The sequence below is a fragment of the Onthophagus taurus genome, chromosome 1 (assembly GCF_036711975.1).
Source record: "Onthophagus taurus isolate NC chromosome 1, IU_Otau_3.0, whole genome shotgun sequence".
Classification (NCBI taxonomy): domain Eukaryota; kingdom Metazoa; phylum Arthropoda; class Insecta; order Coleoptera; family Scarabaeidae; genus Onthophagus; species Onthophagus taurus.
Window position 1 is genome coordinate 26,264,357 of NC_091966.1, and position 12,394 is coordinate 26,276,750.

At 33.9% G+C, this 12,394-nt stretch overlaps 1 protein-coding gene across 1 annotated transcript in view; it reads left to right on the forward strand.

Annotated features, from left to right (window-relative positions):
• Positions 1-1,914: 1,914 nt before the first annotated feature.
• The window catches only part of LOC111415969 (frizzled 2), a 203,661-nt gene continuing 193,181 nt past the window's right edge, over positions 1,915-12,394 (forward strand). The window contains exon 1 of the mRNA XM_023047880.2: positions 1,915-2,067. The gene's annotated coding sequence lies outside the window, so the exon portion shown is untranslated. The remainder of the gene's footprint in view (positions 2,068-12,394) is intronic.

Consider the following 12,394-nt stretch of genomic DNA (forward strand, 5'->3'; position numbering starts at 1 on the left):
ACATTTCAGTGCGTTGAAACTTTTTGAACATCTAAATAACAGCCACATCAACGATCTTGTTGAAAGTGACAAACATCAACTAAGAAAAGGACGAGATTAACTTAGCTAGTTCTTGTGTTGGCAAAATAATAATGTTGAATATCCTCAAACGGGTTGACAATAGAAAATGCCACTATAATCAAATACCGCAATTTCTGATTGCTTCATAGTGTTTGTTTGGAAACATTCAGGTTAAATATAGCTATTGCTTTCATATTGGAAGGAAGTTCAATGTTGAAGAAAGAAAAAGCCTGTGTCCCATGATAACTCTACCACCCAGGCCATTCTGGGGTTGCTGGCAATGAAGAGGGCAGCGCTTAAGCGTTTGTTAGGCCAGAGCCAGCAGTTGGTGTATCATTTGCGTTGGTCAAACATAGGATTGCACTATGGGCTGAATGAGACATGCTAAGTTGTTGATTAACATCGGCCCTGTCAAACTCGGAAATATTTTAGGACTTGTTCGTAGCAGCATTAAATTTCTAATGGGTGTCTTTACTGGGCACTGCCGATTAAAGACACACCTCAATTTGTTGTGATGGGTTGAGTTGTCATTACCCCACTGTTAATCGAATCAGATTCTCGATTTTTGAATCGCAGTTTATCTCTAGAAAGGATCTGAATGACTTTTCACTGAGCAAGATAAGATATTAATGTTCGTTACGAGCATGGACTGCACGGTGAAATTTGATAACGTTATCTATCGGGGTCAATAAATTTTTAAGGGCGCGGTGCAAGGTAGGTTGGTCCGCCTATCCGATATGAAATTGATTTAAATGTTCGTTCATCACGTCCAGACAATATTTTTACGTCTTTGCGTAATTTTTACTTAAATGGTCTTCCGACTTGTTTTGTTGCCACTTTGTTGATATTGACTTTCTATATTATTTGAAAATGCTTTCCGTAATGCTGTTACTAAATGATCCTTTGGCTTCCACACTTCTTAACCATGGTGATCTATAATAACACGTCATCTATAATAATCTATAACTTCATAACTTAACTTTATTTAGGCAGATGAATTCCTAGCAAAATTCGTTCAACATGATTATTATTATGAACTTCTACGGCTTGATTTCCTACAAACGACTTCAGTATATAAGGCAAAGATTTCACTCCAAGTACACCTTTGAAACCATCAATAAATGCATCTATTTGTTTCAGTTCTAAGTACTTATAGTTTTATTTCTGAGAATATCCACAACAGATGAGCTGCATATACTTCCAATCTTGTAACAGTTGTATGATTTAATATCACTCTAATCTCAAAGATCAACAAATCAGTGGTATTCTAGTATTTGCATCTTCACTTTAGACGAACACACAACATTCAGAAACAGGACACATCTATAATGAAGTGTAGCTCAACCAAGATTACATTCTTTCCTAAGAAGATTGTACAATTTATCAAGAATTTTTCTGATCTGTGTTCTACAACATTAATGCAGTCATCTAATATGCCCTCTTTGTGGAAGGTGAGTTGCTTGTCTTTAACTATTACTTTCTTGTATATTCTCGATCGTTGTAGTTTCAAAAAAGTATTGATATAAAAAATCCTGTAATTAAAAAAATTGAATCTTTTAACTTTTAGTAATTATAAGGGTTTTGCAACGACTGGCTTCGTAGTTCGGTTGCCTTGGCAAAAGTAGCGTCCAAAAAGCCCTGCGAACACCGCAGGACGCCTTCACAGGGATCGGAGGACCTGTACGCATGTGTCCCCTACAATCATCCAGGCAAATACTAAACCTTTCGCAACGAGTACCTAGTAGCGTCTCGTCGATCGGTGTTATTGTACAATACGGTTCCGTTATCGATCGGTCGGCGTCGCGGCGTGCTCCGACGTCGTGCCGCCATTTGCTTTGTTTACTGTGAAACGTGCGGTGTTTCCGTGCAAATTTTATACGCAAAATTCAACGGCCTCGACAATACCGATTTTTAACGCAATGAACATCATCCGGACTATGACGGTCTGACGGCAAGGCGTCGCGTCGCATACCGGATTATGTCTTCAACGTGGGATATCATCAGATGGTAAATAACCTCTAATTTATAACTTTCACTTTCATTATTTACTTTTTTTGAAGCAGTTGGTTTCACCATTATTAGTTAAATCAAGTTGAGATTGTATGGATCATTTTATGATTATGTATTTTAAATTTTCTAACGAAGACTATCTAAGCTATTATAACGCAATCTAACCACGTTTCGTTTGAATAACTAAGTCTTGTTTTATCCCATTTAGTTCACGTAGTATTGTGAATGTAAATCTTCGTGAGTTTAGATTGTTAATTTTTGTGTGCCAATACATAAATCCCAGATATCTACTACTAGAGACCAGAGCAATTTTAGAACGGTTGGTTCTAGAAGCGATATGTAAGTAGTGCTTGGGGTGAAAGTCTTCTATTGTTCCATTTAAGGAATACAACACCTTAAGTGCCTCCTGATTGCAAAATAAGAAACCTTTTGTTATCTCATAAAAGAAAAATCCGATACTTTTATTTTCATTATTCCTATTCTCATTTCGTATTCAAATCTTCAAGTCATTTTGAATTCGCTTCACCACACTACTATATCCAAATTGAAAAAATATTTACTTACCATCTATAAAACAGATTTCAATTCATCGATTGGGGACGATTTTTCCTTCTTCCGTACTAAATCAACATTCCGGGGCAGATTCAACATGCGGAAAGTACTCGATATGTGCGCTGTGCGCTTCCGTTGTAGTGAAATGTCAACATTTCTAGCAGTATTGAAGTGTCGACATCGTATTCGCATTCGCTACGCTTAAATCTCGGGGCGTGATAAAACGGTCCTAACGTCTGTTGGTCTTCGTCGATTCAATCATCGACGAATACACATAGCTACGGATCTTGGGATTTGTGAAGTGTGTCTCGTGGATCTCGGGAAAGTGTCGTACTTGACGATTACAATAGAAGGCGACTGGTGGTAGCACTTACTAGTTGATGGTGTTTCAGGTGACATGAATTTTAGAAAGGGTGAGATGATGATAGAGATTTTGTCTTAAATAAAGAAATGTATATGCATGGATAGAATAAGTATGTGTAATTAGCGTTATCAGTTTTCCAGGTGTAAACAGAAGTCTCCGATTTAATTTTTAGATTTTTCAACCTTAACCACAACTATAAAACAAGGTTCTTATTTCCAAAATCGTTTTTGGGAATAATATGAACTAAAATTATTGTAATATTTTGGGATCTTAAACTTTTAATTTAAAGAATGAAGGATGTGTAAAATATTATTATATATACATTCTAACTAAAAATTTAGATTAAAGTGTTATTTTATGTGATAATTCGAGGAATTTTGTGTAGTTGTTGTGTAACAACAATTAATTTATAAAAGCAGACAGCGTGCAATCTCGGTTTCCAAAGAATCACGAACGACGAGTTCGACGCCAGTTCTTGACAGAAAATAACACGGCTAAGGAAAAACACATCTGGAAAAGAAATTTTCCACTTTCGAAACTATAAAACTCATCGCTGTCTGCAAGGGATGAGGACAATATGAGATGGATGACGATCATTCCTTATCCTGGTCGGAAACTGAACTACAAATATTTCAGTTCCATTTCCAGGATAAACAGTTCCATTCGCCATAGACCTTGCCCAACGCGTTACTAACTAACAAAGCCTCGGACCTCTTTGACATCGTCATTACAAAGAAAGTAACGATGTCCAACTCTACGCAATATATACACTCCAACTTCACAGTATACGCGATTTGCGTATTGCAATACCAATACTGTGATATTGGTTGCATACTTGCAATGATGACGTCGGGTACGATAATTAATTAACACACTGTATATTGCAACTAGGCACAGCAACACAATTTGACATTCTCAAGGACTTGGGATTTTATTGGTTTCTCCTGGTAGGTCAAACTTTCCATATAAAAGCTCAGACATAAAAAACGAACGGATGATTACATGAACTCCGTGGAATGGTCGTTACTGGATATTTATGCCAATAATATTCAATGGCCGAAAACAAGGCAGAAATCTTTGTTGAAGATTTCGACGGAAATGTAATAGACCCTAGTATGTTCAAAGAAGTAGATACGGCATTGAGGAGTTTCAACTCGGAGAAAGCTTTAGACCCAGAGATTAGAACGCCGAAGAATCAAATACAATATTATTCCTTTTTTTCCCAACCAAAGATCTTCTTACTAATCAACCTGGTTCCTTTTTTAAGCAACATTGACCCAATCTAAGTCGTACCTAGTTGGTATTCCACTCTCGATGCGGCATAATACGTCCTTTATAGATTTAAACGTTATAAATATGTTGGAACTATTTTCTATATGTAGCCATAGAGGCATCACGAACTTTTCTGTTAGATACATAAAGTTGACATCTCAATCAGTATGCTACGACTAATTTGACATCCGATTGTAGAGGAGCCCTATTAAGTATAAGCTTTGTGATTTAAACATTCTAGATATTAGGGTATGGATCAAATTTCGATGAGTAATCATACAGTAAAAATAGTGTTAAATCAGTAATGATGTCTTTACCAATATATATTACGCATGATGCGGTATTAGTCATCTTTCACTTATGGGGAAAATTGAGTGTTTTCACATTTGACGACCATGATCTGGGACGACAATGACTCGGCAACAACGTCGGGACGACTTCTCGGCAAGAATACAATGTTGGCGAGTATGAAAGATTCCTATTTATTTATAAGTAAATTTGTATTCTATGATAGTGCCGTTGTTGTATCACATTGGTGTTGTCAGATATGAAATGTAGAACACCTACTAGAAAATCCTACATATATATTACATTGGAAAAATTTCTAAAGCGAGGAGAATTAATCAATCACTATCGTTAGTGATCAAACAATAATAAAAGTGTAAAAGGCGATTTGTTTTGGCTCTTGTATAGCATTTTCAGTTTGCAGAAAAGACAAGAAATAGATTCAACCAAACATCATGAAAATGTTAAAGGAATCTCGGATAACACTAACAAAAGCAATATCGTATGCCTACAATCTGTTTTGTTGATATTGCAAATAAAAAAATTAAAATTAGAAAATAGTTTGTTTTATAGTTTTGTTTCTGTTGGGGATTGTAGTATTCTGAATGATCAGTCTGTAATTTATCTTAGACCTTTTAACAACAGCTCATTAACTTGAGCGAATCAAAACTTACTAATAAATCATGAGTAAAAAGGCAAACTTATTGAATGTTAACGAATTTTAGTAGAAATAAATAAAAGTAAAGAGAACTTATTTTGTTAACTGGGTGGCAGCAATTAAAAAGTCTCATTTCTAGTTGACGCAGGGTTAAAGCAGGAAAAGCTCATTTTATTGCTAAAACTCTTAGAAATCCATGCATAATAGATGTTGTTGAAACCATGTTTGGCGAAAAAAATTTGTAATAATATTAAAATGTTGCCACTTTTAAACAATACTGAATATGTAAAAAAGACAACTTGATAAATTAACAGACGTGTCACTACTTGCTGTACTGCTCGTTATAGTTCGGTCATGCACAATAACTCTGCAGAATAAAAAAAAATATTGAGAGGATATTATCAGCTTATATATTCAACATACATCACTGAGAGGGTTAACCTATACCTGTGTTATACAATAAAAGTTTATCTAGCGTTTATGGCACTTGTTAAAAATGTCCATTATGTTATACATAGATAAACTTAAGCAATAAAAAATATTCAATCTTGCGATAGCATTCCGATATATCTTTAAAGTTAGTCTACTAAGGCTACAAGCTGCTTTATTTATGTGTCGCGACTAATCTCCTCGTAGCTACAATATTTAAGTGGAAGCCATTTTTTTTATTTATTCACGAAATATAATAAACAAATTTATGGAAACAAATTGCTGCTAACATCGTAATCTTCAATAAAGTGTTTTAATTACATTTGTCTGTTCTAAGGAATTCGCCAAATAAAAATCACATAACCCAATGGCATCCTACAACAATAGTAAAACCTACACTGGCTGTGAAGTCAATTCTAAATTTTGTTTTTCGATTTTTGATAAATCTTTGAGTTTGATGTGAATATTCGTCAGTTGGTCATTAATAAACATGCTAATTGGTTCATGCTCTTCATTAATAAATTTAATATATAACCTGATTAAATTAATTATTTTAGCAAAACCGTGATGAACAGATATTTCTTAACAGCAAAACTTATTATATCTACTCTGGATGTTCATGTTTGAACTCGTGCAACTAATCGATTCGATCGAATCTATTATGAAATATCAAGAAATCAGCATTACCATTCTTCCAGGCAATTTCTATAATTTTTAATAGATATACTGATGAAGTCTATGATTTTATCTTACAATTAGTTACTTTATTATTTTTTTGACAGTGCAGTTAACTATGTAAAATAAATATAAACACATATACATAATAAACGGAAACTATATGAAGCATGGCCTTTACAATAACATTTCAGGCATCTTTAGCTATGTCCATAGCTTATGCATATAATCAATAATAAATCCTTCTCAAACCCTTTTCTACTATTAAAGTTTCTCCAACTTGCAACGACCTGGGCATTACTTTAAATAAAAGATTAAAATCCCCTCTCCAAATTTCAAGTTGGACTCTCATTTTTTATTACAGATTCGGATTCAATGTTACAAAATACTTTGTTTTTGGTCGAGTTTTCTGTTTCTTCCTTTTCGGGTGATTGTTTGCGCTGAATAAACTTGCCACTCACCATTCAATTAATTTATACTCTAGAAATTAATCTTAATTATCATCTTCCATTTCGAAGCACTTGTAGATTTATAGATTTACAGACAACTGGCTGTTCACATTTTGAGAGCGTATTGGGTGTAATTGCCACGCAAGTATTCGTTGCACATATCTTTGGGAGTCATCCAGCGATTATTGCAATCCCGATGAATTGATCGCGTGCTAGTAACGAATAATGCGTTGAAACGAATTGTTCTGACCATATGTTTAGGTTTTCAAGAAATTCCGGTAATTTCTCTTCAACAAAGTTTCAATATTACTCGCCATCTAAAATACAGTCAATAAGATATGGTCTAATATATATATATAATATTATCATCAATAATTGTACACATCACATTAACTGACCAAGTACGCTGATAATCTCTTCACTCTCAATTTTTGTAATTGTCGACTCATCAAAGAACGTTTAACATCTCTTTATACAATTTTCAAATAAAAAATTGTACGAAAACACCAAAGGGCAACCTTTGGCAGATCTGCTTCTTATTCTGGTAAGCAATTCCAAAATCAATTTCTGCCACTTTAAAAATTTTACAGTTTATTGTAAAACAATTTTGGATGATCAGAGTTGCGGCTTTTTATCTCTTTGGATAGTTGAACCTTGGTTGGCATTTTGAATCAAATACGATGTGACTCTTACAAACTTTGAACGTTTTAGAAGAAATATTCCGTAGCGCTGTTATTACCATTACATTACATTCAACGCGAATTTGTAAAAAGAATTGCCTATATAATAGATATTAGGACACAGTTTCAGAACACTTTTTTACATTTGTGTCTTTTAAATATAATTTCATAGTCAATCTATGAATGACTTTTGGTATTATAAATAAACAAACACATAAAAAGATTTTTTTAATTTAGAGTACGTGTAAATGAACTGCCCTCATCTATACATAACTGGTTTGAAAAGATTCTTTGATACGGGATTTCTGTAAAGTACTAGGCTTTTGTGACGAGAGGAGTTTAAAAATGCGTGCGCTTCCAAAAGAATTACTTTCAATGGATATATTCTATTGTAGAGTTTGCGGGAACCAATGGAAGCACAAATCTACGCTGTTATATTAAATATATACACGTATTTGGAATTGTGCTTTTATAATGAATAGTGAAGGACGATTTTTTATTGGACGTCACAGTAATTGTGTGATATTTTATTTAAATACAAAATTTCTTTCTGCTTATTGATCGAGTTGACATGTATACGTCTACATTACAGTAATTACTCCGCGAGCGATATACAAGTCGGTTCAAAAAGAAAGGTAAATAGCGCGTCGTAAAGGGCAATTTTTCCTGAAAACGAACTGAAAATGCAGACGACACGCAAACCAACTATGGTCAAACGAACTTCGTGCGTGTGTCCCGAAACTACAAGTCATTGTGTGATTAAAAATGTATAAAGTGAATTACTTCAATCTCCCTTCCTTGATAGGATCGTTAAAAATTTAAGAAACAAGTTTGATCGATCTTGAAGTACCTAAAGAGAATCAAATAGAAAAAAATTCCTTCGTTTATTTTGCGCATGTGTGGGTAGGGAAAAAAGTTTCATTTGGGGTAGGTTTCGCAAATGTGCACGGTCATCTAAGGGTGGTCGTTGTATAGTTTCCTTATCATCCCACTTGCCATCAATCACCACGAACTTTGACCCTACAACAGCGACGCGCACGTGCGGGAACACTACGAAGAATGTTCCAACTAAATCATAAATCCATACCTACACATGCAATTTACACTTAGAAAAATATACATTTATTTTTATTACATAAACATTTAGAATCATTAATATCAATTTGAGTGAATTTGGTATAAATTGACCTGGTAATATAATATATTATATAGTTCACGTCCTGTTTTATTGAGGCCAAACGAGAAATTGCACATACATATTCCATTCCTCATTTACATGGAAACGATGCCGGGAAACTTTTGAATTATTACAGAGCGCATATTTATTGAAAATTAATCATCGTCCCGCCGGAAATCTCCAATAAATCCGATCTAAAGATAAAAAGTCTAAAAAGTTTCCAGACGCGATCAAGTGAATTAAGAATTTCCTCTTCTTTTGAAAAACGCCCTTCTTGAATTTCATCCAAACATCTCACCTCACATCATAAACTCTCTCGATCACTTCGCAATGGGGCACACTCAGGTGTGTTAGGTACTGAAATTCGTCCCGCATAGCTGCTCACATACTCAAATTGCAGTTAAGGTGGATGCAAGCGGTTGGAGAGAGACTCTCAAAAGATGGAAATTCGATTTCTATTCACGGCGTCTATATGGCGCTGGCGGAATTGATGGTTGCGTTCCCTTTATCCATTCCGGTACTCTACTTCCTTCGAGCTGATATTGCTCCACTAAATCTTCCTTAGCCGGTTACGTATGTGTAAGTTTCCACGAATGTACCACCGCGACGACGATAGCGTTAGATTTCTTTGAATAAGGCGCTTTATCGAAAAATATGTTTCCGGGGTTTCACAACGAAATTAGAACCATATTTTTCAAAAGGATTACAAATTGTTCGTTTCTTTGATAAGAAAATATTTGACGATTTATGCAACTTATTATACAAGAGAGTAATGTTTATTGACTAAATTATGGTATTATAAAGCTTTTTAAAGGTTTTAATAATGATTAATTTTAACTTTGAGTTATTATTCTTTGAAAAAATGTTTGTTCCATGCTTATTAATCTAAACAAAACAAAATACAATAAAACCTCGATATAATCGAAACAGGTACCATATGTTCCTGTTCCTAAAAAGTAATAGTTTCCAATACCTGTTACAACTATTCCTCTGTTCCTAATGATATAGCATAATTCCCCAAAATGGTAAAATAGGATGAGTTTTCTTAATAAAATTAACTATAACGTATGTATTAAAACTGATGGAGAAAGACGTTATGATTAAAAAATATTCCTGATGCATCAAGAAATCATAATTCATACTTATTTCATATTTATCTATCACCAGTTTCTAATGATATAGCATACATCACAAAGTGCCAAAATTGGACGATTTTTCTTATTAAAATCAATTGTAACGTGAGTACTAAAACTGATAGCGAAAGATGTTATGAATAAAAAATATTCTTAATGCTTCAAGAAATCATAATCCATGCTTATTTCATATTTATCTATTACCAGATTCTAATGATATAGCACAAAATGTCAAAATTGGATGATTTTTCTTATTAAAATCAACTGTAACGTGTGTACTAAAACTGATGGAGAAACATATTATGAATAAAAAGTATTCCTAATGCATCAAGAAATCATAATCCATACTTATTTCATATTTATCTATCGCCAGTTTCTAGTGATATAGGATAAATCACAAAATGTTAAAATTGGACGATTTTTGTTATTAAAATCAACTGTAACGTGAGTACTAAAACTGATGGAGAAAAATGTTATCAATCCAAAATATTCCTAATGCACCAAGAAACCATAATCCAAACTTGTTTAATAGTTATCTATCACTGGATTCTAATGATATAGCATAAATCACAAAATATCAAAATTGGACGATTTTTCTTAATCCACTTTTATGTATGTACTAAAACTGATGGAGAAAGATGTTATGAATCAAAAATATTCCTAATACATCAAGAAATCATAATCCCAACTTGTTTAATATTTATCTATCACCAGATTCTAATGATATAGCATAAATCACAAAATGTCAAAATTGGACGATTTTTCTTAATCAACTATTACGTAAGTACTAAAACTGATGGAAAAAGACGTTATGAATAAAATATATTCCTGATGCATCAAGAAATCATCATTCATACTTATTTCATATTTATCTATCACCAGTTTCTAGTGATATAGGATAAGTCACAAAATGTCAAAATTGGACGATTTTTCTTATTAAAATCAACTATTATCTATCTTTCTCTGATGGAGAAAGACGTTATGAATAAAATATATTCCTGGTTCATCAAGAAATCATCATTCATACTTATTTCATATTTATTTATCACCAGTTTCTAATGATATAGCATTAGATCACAAATAGCATAAATCACAAAATGTCAAAATTGATCTATTTTAAGGACCTACTAAAACTGATGGAGAATTACGTTATGAATCAAAAATACTCCTAATGCATTATTACATTAGATATAGTGTTAATTCTAATGCTAGTGTTAGTTTTGCTTTTAGTTGTTATTCAGCGCTAGATTAGTACGAAAAGTAGAATAATACTAGACCTAGAACTAGAAACATTCGGGTTTAGCCGTCTTAAAAGAACGCACGGCTAAAGCAATTCAGCACTGACGTCACGAACGGGCCTTCGAGCTGTGCACCTGTTCCCGAGATGTAGCAGTCCTCTAGATTCTATCATCCTTGTGTGGATAGCTGTTCGATTTTGTATGCATTAAAATTATTTATTTATAATAAATTTATTTAGTCAAGCAGTTTAAAGTGCAAATTAAAATTTTTTGATATAACGGACTTTTGGCTAAAACGGACACTCTCTTCCTCATATTAGTACGTTTTATCGAGGTTTTACTGTACACAATACTCACAATAGTTTACAAAGGAGCACGATTGTAGGTTTTCAACAAATCGGCTTCCTTTAGAGACGACGCTGATGTGGAATGTAGAGAGAGAGAAAATAGTAAACAAAGCGTTTGCCGTTAGTTTTAATTTGTTAGTATACGGTTTATGAAAACACCCCGCTAACATACTTATAGTGCATAAATCTTTTATCGACTCTTTGGGAGCATCTTATTTTCGTGAAGGTTGAAAGATTGCAGATGTCACTCTTCAAAGACCGTCATGGTCGTCGTCGCCCGGATGTGCACACCGGCCTAAAGCTATTGTTTGTTATGGTTTGCAATATTTAAAACACCACTCCCTCGGTACTTGTTTGTTCAAGTTCCCCTCCATATTATTTTGAAAAGAGCGTCCGTTTTGAAAGAAACCGTTTCATCTGCCAAACGCGTACAGTAAACACAAGCAAATTTGCGGAAATCGCAGTAGTAGCCTAGTAAACGTAATTCGACAATTTATGCCCGGATGTGCAATAATAAATTTTAGGTCTCCCATTCGCTGTTCCGAATTCAATTTGATCCGAACCCGGTCACGTATCGCGTGACAAATTGCGGAACTGTTTTATCGACAACCCCGACGTGTTTGTTCATTTTCAAATGACAATCCACATTAGAGAATAAAGTGATTAATGTGGAATCTTTCTATGGTTATAATTTATATTATGTTATAAATTTTAAGCTTTAATTAATAATATCTTCAAATAAACACCGTAATAGTAATAAATTTTAGCAATACGATACGTTGTCTATTTAAATTTAAATTAGTTGGAGTATTTGTCAAACAAAATCCCGGACACACAATAAACACCACTGATTTACAGTTTATAAACAACTTTAAATTTTTCATCAAGCCTTAGATCAATCTTCTGCAGACGATTTGTAGCAACGATGGCGTTCGAGGAGGGTTCCCCAATGATGAACCGACCCGGTGATAACCTAATGGGCGACGACGATCACCCTTCGAGACCGTTTCACATATTGCGACCAGACCCCGCAGATATTAGATTACCGATTTCTTCCCCGAAAAA